This window comes from Elgaria multicarinata, chromosome 3, assembly GCF_023053635.1.
Source record: "Elgaria multicarinata webbii isolate HBS135686 ecotype San Diego chromosome 3, rElgMul1.1.pri, whole genome shotgun sequence".
NCBI lineage: Eukaryota > Metazoa > Chordata > Lepidosauria > Squamata > Anguidae > Elgaria > Elgaria multicarinata.
Window position 1 is genome coordinate 45,289,142 of NC_086173.1, and position 6,140 is coordinate 45,295,281.

Genomic DNA, 6,140 nt, shown 5'->3' on the forward strand with positions numbered 1-6,140 from the left:
TAACGTATGGGAGGGTTTGGTTGATGATACCACGGTTGACAGTCAGCAAAAATAGGTCTGAGGAAAACATGCTAGCAGATGATGGTTATGAAACAGGCAGGGGAGAGATCCAAAGTGATCAGAATGAACCTGACCCAAGATGTTTCCAGGCACATTATAACTCTTTACTTCCATGACTACGGAGTGTAAGATAACCACTCTGTGTATGGGTGGGGGCAATTTACAATGGCTTGGCTCCTAACTCCCCTCCCGTGGTTGGCTTCCCCCTTCCTTCCCTCTACAGCCCATTGCACCGCCTAGGAGTTAACAGCCCTTGGAAATGTCATGGGATATGGTGGTGTTGAGAGGAGGGGGTGGGGGTTGCCGGAGAAAAGAGCTGGTGGAAACCACCTTCTCCCTTACGCGTATGCAGGAACAATGTAAGATCCAAGCCAATTCTGGTGATTAGAAGTGCAAGGGAAGCCATCCTTCCATACAGGCAGATGAAGCTTGCTCAGTGTTCCTTGTTTGGCGTTGCATGAGACAAAATTCCAAGGACTACATAGCAGGGAGTCATACTAGCTTGGGGCGGTGGGGTGGGGGGGCTCCCACTAGCTGCACAAGTCTGCAGTGAACAGCACATGTTGTACAAGGACATCCTGCCCAACAGATTTCCAGCCCAGCCAGGAAGAAGCTACTCAGATGCCCACACAATGGGCTTAGGGAGACATGAGTGGCATGGGGGCTCTCTGCTGTGACCCACTTTGTTCTGCTGTGACCCACTTTGTTCCCCATTTAACATTTTGCAAGACACTGCTGAAAGACAGAGGAGCAGTGCATTTATTGGTAATCTAGCCTGTCCTAAATATATATATATATATATATATATATATATATATATATATATATATCTTTGTTAATAGTGACCTGTTACATGACCTGCAACAAAATGTTGTAGCGTACAATACTCCTGTTTGGATCTCAGAGCCAGCCATGCTCTCTTCCAGGATACTCTATTCCATCTCCCCACCCCCACCCCAGCGGTTTATATTCTGTGTGCACTGAACATGCTCAGTCCCCATTGGGCTGGTTTGGGGGTTTCTCCTCCCTTAGGGCTTCCCCCATAAAGTTATTTTGTATCTCTGCCACAGAGGTACAGAGTTCCCTTGTGCCTCCTCTTGATACCTCGTCTGTCAATCAACTTCTTCGCTGTTAAATACTGCCTCAGAACCTACTTCTTCCACAAGGCCGTTAGGCCCAGGGATGGCCAGGGCATTTTGCCATCCCAAAGTGGCTGCCCTGTACAATTCGTGTGCCATAGGATCCTCCCTGGTATTGCAAGGGACCCTGGTTTGCATCCCTTGGATTGCTCACTACTTCATTGGCACCCCTAAAAATACAGCCAAACAGAGCAGTTCTGCCCATTCTGCCCGCCTTCCAAAACCTGCCAACCTCCAGATGAGATGGGCTACAACTTCCATAGTCCCCAAGCAGCATGGTCCAGGACCATGCTATCTAGGGATGGTGGGAGCTGTAATCCAACAATATATGGGGGAGCGTTGGGCTGGAGGAAATGGGTTTAACCCATTTCTATCATTTCCAGAGGTGGTAGCTGTGTTGGTCTTTTGCAGCAAAAACACACACATAAAAAAAACAAGAAAAGCGGCCAGATCTACACCAAGCAATATATAACACTTTGAAAACAGTTTGAAAACGGTATATGGAATATGTCCTGGGCCCAAACACTTGTCAATATTGTATAAACCATTATAAAGAGTAGTGTAGATCCTGCACCTTAAAGGCTAACACGTTTATTATGGTATGAGGCAAGCTTTTACGGACTAGAAACCATCATCTGCATCTGATGAAATAGACACTTGTTCCTAAAAGCTTATGCTGTAATAAATGTGTTAGTCTTTAAGGTGCCACAAGACTTTTTCTTGTTCTTTCTGTCCATCGGACTCTTTTCAAAACCCTCTCCTCTGCTTTCACTTTCATTCCGCCTGTATTATTTAGGCAGAAAAGTAACTGAATGAGGTGTGTTGTCGGCCGGCCGGCCCCCGTCACTCACTGCTGTGTTCTGAATAGCAGCCATCACATTGCTGGATTAACAACCTATACTGATATAAGATGTGTAGGCTGGGTTACAGCAATGAGGCTAAGCCCTGTGCTCCAAAGGCTCACAATAAGACAGGAGCACCAGATAGGGTTGCTAGCTTCAGCCCTTGAGAATATATCTACATTACAAACCTGTATCAGTTGGCTGCCAGTTGAACTGCAGTGGCTTCCCCCAATGAATCTTGGGAATTGTAGTTTGCTGAAGGGGCTAAGTGCTCCCTGCTAGAGATCCCCATCCTCTCTCGCTTAATTGTAGCACTCAATGGAACTGGAAGTGTTAAACTACTTTAAGCGTGTATTGTAAATATGTCTGTACTATAGAGGTATGAGCTTCAAGGGACTGGGATATATCAACAGCAGCAGCAGCAACACAGCATATAGAATCATAGAATCATAGAATAGCAGAGTTGGAAGGGGCCTACAAGGCCATCTAGTCCAACCCCCTGCTCAATGCAGGAATCCACCCTAAAGCATCCCTGACAGATGCTTGTCCAGCTGCCTCTTGAAGGCCTCTAGTGTGGGAGAGCCCACACTATCCTAGGTGTTTCCAAATAGAGGGCTTCTAGCATTCCCTATCAGAAAACATTGTACTCTGTCTCCCCCCCACCCCCCGGGCCCCCTTAACATATTTTCTGCGGTAAGAAAAAAGTCAGGCGAAATGGTGAGAAAACACAGGAAGGTTATGAAAAGGAGACATCATTGTCTAGACTCACTATAAAATCCTGTGAACATGGCAGGGCAATGGCGCTAGAAAAGCCTCATCTGGAAGCACCCCCTGGTCCAGTGCTCAAACAAGGTAGAACTAGACCAAGACCTGGCAACTACAGCAGGAAGTGGACAAGGGTGGGGAAATGGAGCACCGATTTTAAGCACCGTAGTGGCAAAGGGTGCTGCAGGCTGCCCGGCTGCCCCAGAGCTCTTAAGGTGACAGGCAGAAGGATGCCTCATATGTTGCCTGTAGGTCCATGTGGTGGCGGCGGTGGGGAATCATGCATGCTGGTTCCGCCACTACCTTCTCTGTGTGTTCGTCATCATAACCTGTGAAAGAGCATGCGCAATGCTCTTCATTACGACACTGTGCTGCAGGGTGAGAGAAGTGGCACTTTTCAAACTGTTGTCTTCCAGGCAACCAGCCCGCCTTGCAAGATTATTAGCCCACCTGTTCTTAAACACACATATAAGGGACACAGCTGAAGTGACACAGGAAATCCAAGATGACGAAGGAGAAGGAGAAAGCACCCAGGGGGACAATTGAATTGTGGAAACAATTGGCAGCAGCACTAGGAGGGGTGTATTTGATCTTTCTCCCCAATTTTCAGTTTTCCTAATCAAAATCCCCCCTTCCTACAAACATCCTATTAACCCCACTGGTAAAAACAAAACAAAAACAAATCTGCATTTAGGGTGCTAAAAAAAATAAAAAATCCAGAAAATCCAGTCACAGTCAGATCTGCCATGCCATCCCTATTTTCGTCCCAAGTGAGTTATTTATGGAATATCAATGGGCCTGACAATAAAACAAAGCAGCCCCTTGGTCTCCTGGAATATGTTCTTACTCACCATAGATGATGTGTGCAAATATTGAAACGACAGGAGCTGTATCCTTCACTGCATCTGGTGGTCATCCTATTAGGTTGTGACTTATGCCCTGTATCCTCACAAATATAATCAATGTTGCCCTCCCTGTTTACTGAGGATCTGGAGCTGTGCTGGAACTCCATCCTCTGTCCATTTTACCATGCTATTAGGGACGAATCAAATTTGCAGAGAGTTGGTTTTCCTTAGCGAAAGGTAGGGAATGTGAAGTTTCCTTTGGAAGAGAATGACTCACGGTGCAGAGGTGGGGGGTGGGGAGCCTCAGCTTAAATACCACTAGCAAAGGAAAATCCACCACCTCCCAAGGCAATCTGTGTCATGAGAAGGCAGCAAATCATTAGTTGTTAATTTAGTATTATTGTATTTTTACTGCCCGGTTGGGGGAGAGGTGCTTATGGGATGTCGTGCCTCTGGTACTAATATAACACGTTTGGCCTTGATCACACTGTGTACCTTGACTTGGGTGTGGGATGGGAAGGCAATACTTGTTGCTCTGCCCAGGCAGCAAAATATTTTGGGCCAACCCTGTCCTTAAAGTGGCTACAGTGGCCACTGTCTTGCCAAGACAGGGGGAGGATCAAGCTGCTGTCACATAGCGCTGCACATGAAGCAAATATTTTTGCCATTACTCAGTTGTCCCTGAAATTCTGGGCCAAGCAGAGGAGATGCCTTTTTCCAGGGGGCCATCAAACTGTTTTGTGAAAAGTCTCCCCCTCCATTTTCTAGGGTGGCCAGGTGTCTTCTTTTGCAGAGGGCAATCCTCTGTTTGAAGGGCTGCCAAAGAACTGCTCTCTATTGTGACAGGCGATTCTGTCAAAGCCCTGGTTGATCTCTGGAACAGAGAAATGGCCCGGGCAGCTCACACAATCGCTCCTGAGCGTCCTCTCCCACAGAGCAGAGCCCAACGAGCCCCCCGGTTTTCCAGGGCATTGCGGGTGATGAAACGAATGGGACATTGATTAGAGCGATGCTGGAGGAAAACTTGGGACAAGGCCAATCGAACAAAGGCTAGTGCTCATTTGAAAGCGTACTCCAGGGCAACGAAGGTGGTGAAGAAGAAACTGTGCATCTCCACTACCATTGCGCCTGCACAGAGTCGCCCAGTTGAGCTTTTTGGGGTGGTTAGAGACCTATCATGCTCCGGCACAAAAGAAGACGAGGTGGACTACTCGATAGCCCTCTGGGACCAATATGTGTAACACCCTGTGGATAATATTGATTGCATCCATGCTGACTTGGATGCCATAGTTGATACAGATCTAGTGGATGTAACTTTGGCTCCTGCTTCTCCAGTTACGATGGATACGTTTCAATTTGTACAGCCCAAGGATGTGGTCAGGATCCTTGGAAAAGTGAAGCCTACCACTTGTGTGCTGGACCCTTGCCCTTCCTGGCTTATAAAAACAGCTGGACGGGAACTGGCTGAGTTGATAAGGGTAATGATGGCAAAGTGTGGTTCTGTCTTGCCCAAAAGATGCAGTGGTAAGACTTTTGTTTAAAAAAGCAAAACAAAAACCTCCCTCAATCCCACTGTATTGGATAATTTCTGGCCGGTCTCTAATATTCCATTCATGGGCAAGGTTCTGAGATTTCAGGATGATGTGGATTATCTAGATCCATTGCATTCTGGCTTCAGGCCTGGCTATGGGATGGAGACAGCTTTGGTTGCCTTGGTGCACAATCTATGTCAGGAACTGGACAGGAGTTGGTTTTACTGGACCTTTTGGTGGCTTTCGCTAACATCCACCATGGTATCGTTCTGAGGCAGTTGGCTGAGAGGGGACTGGGCAGCACTGTTATACAGGTGGCTCTGATCCTTCTTGAAAGGGCAATCTCAGAAGGTGGTGCTGGGGGATTCCTGTTCACCACCATGGACATTGACCCGTGGTGTCCCTTGTGGTTCCGTCTTATCACCCAGGCTGTTTAACATATACGTGAAACCACCAGGAGAGATTTCTGGAGTGTTGGGGTTCGTTGCCACCAGTATGCTGATGACACCCAATTAGGGATGCACAGTTTTTGTAAAATTCGTTCCAACTGTGTTTCATAGATTACCAGGTTGGATATTCAAAATAGCCATGGAACATGTTTGGCATGCACTGTGGCAAATCATGGGTTAATTAACCCACAATTTGTTGCCATTACATGTGAACTGGGTCAATACTTCAGTGTTAAAGATAGAGAGATTTATCCATTCCTGTAAGGACTACCACCTTCCAAGCAACTTGGTAATGTCCACCATTAAGCTTCCTTTATTCTTCTCCTAGCTTTGAATGATCATACATCTGAATCATTATTCCACCTTGTAATTACAGGAGGGAGAGGCCAGCTTTTGTCTGTCTGTCTTACCCATCCAATGTTTCCATCTAAGAAGAGAGCAGCTCGGGTATATATATATCCCTTTCTTGTAACAAACAGGAAGCCCACCCTGCACGTGTGAACCTAAT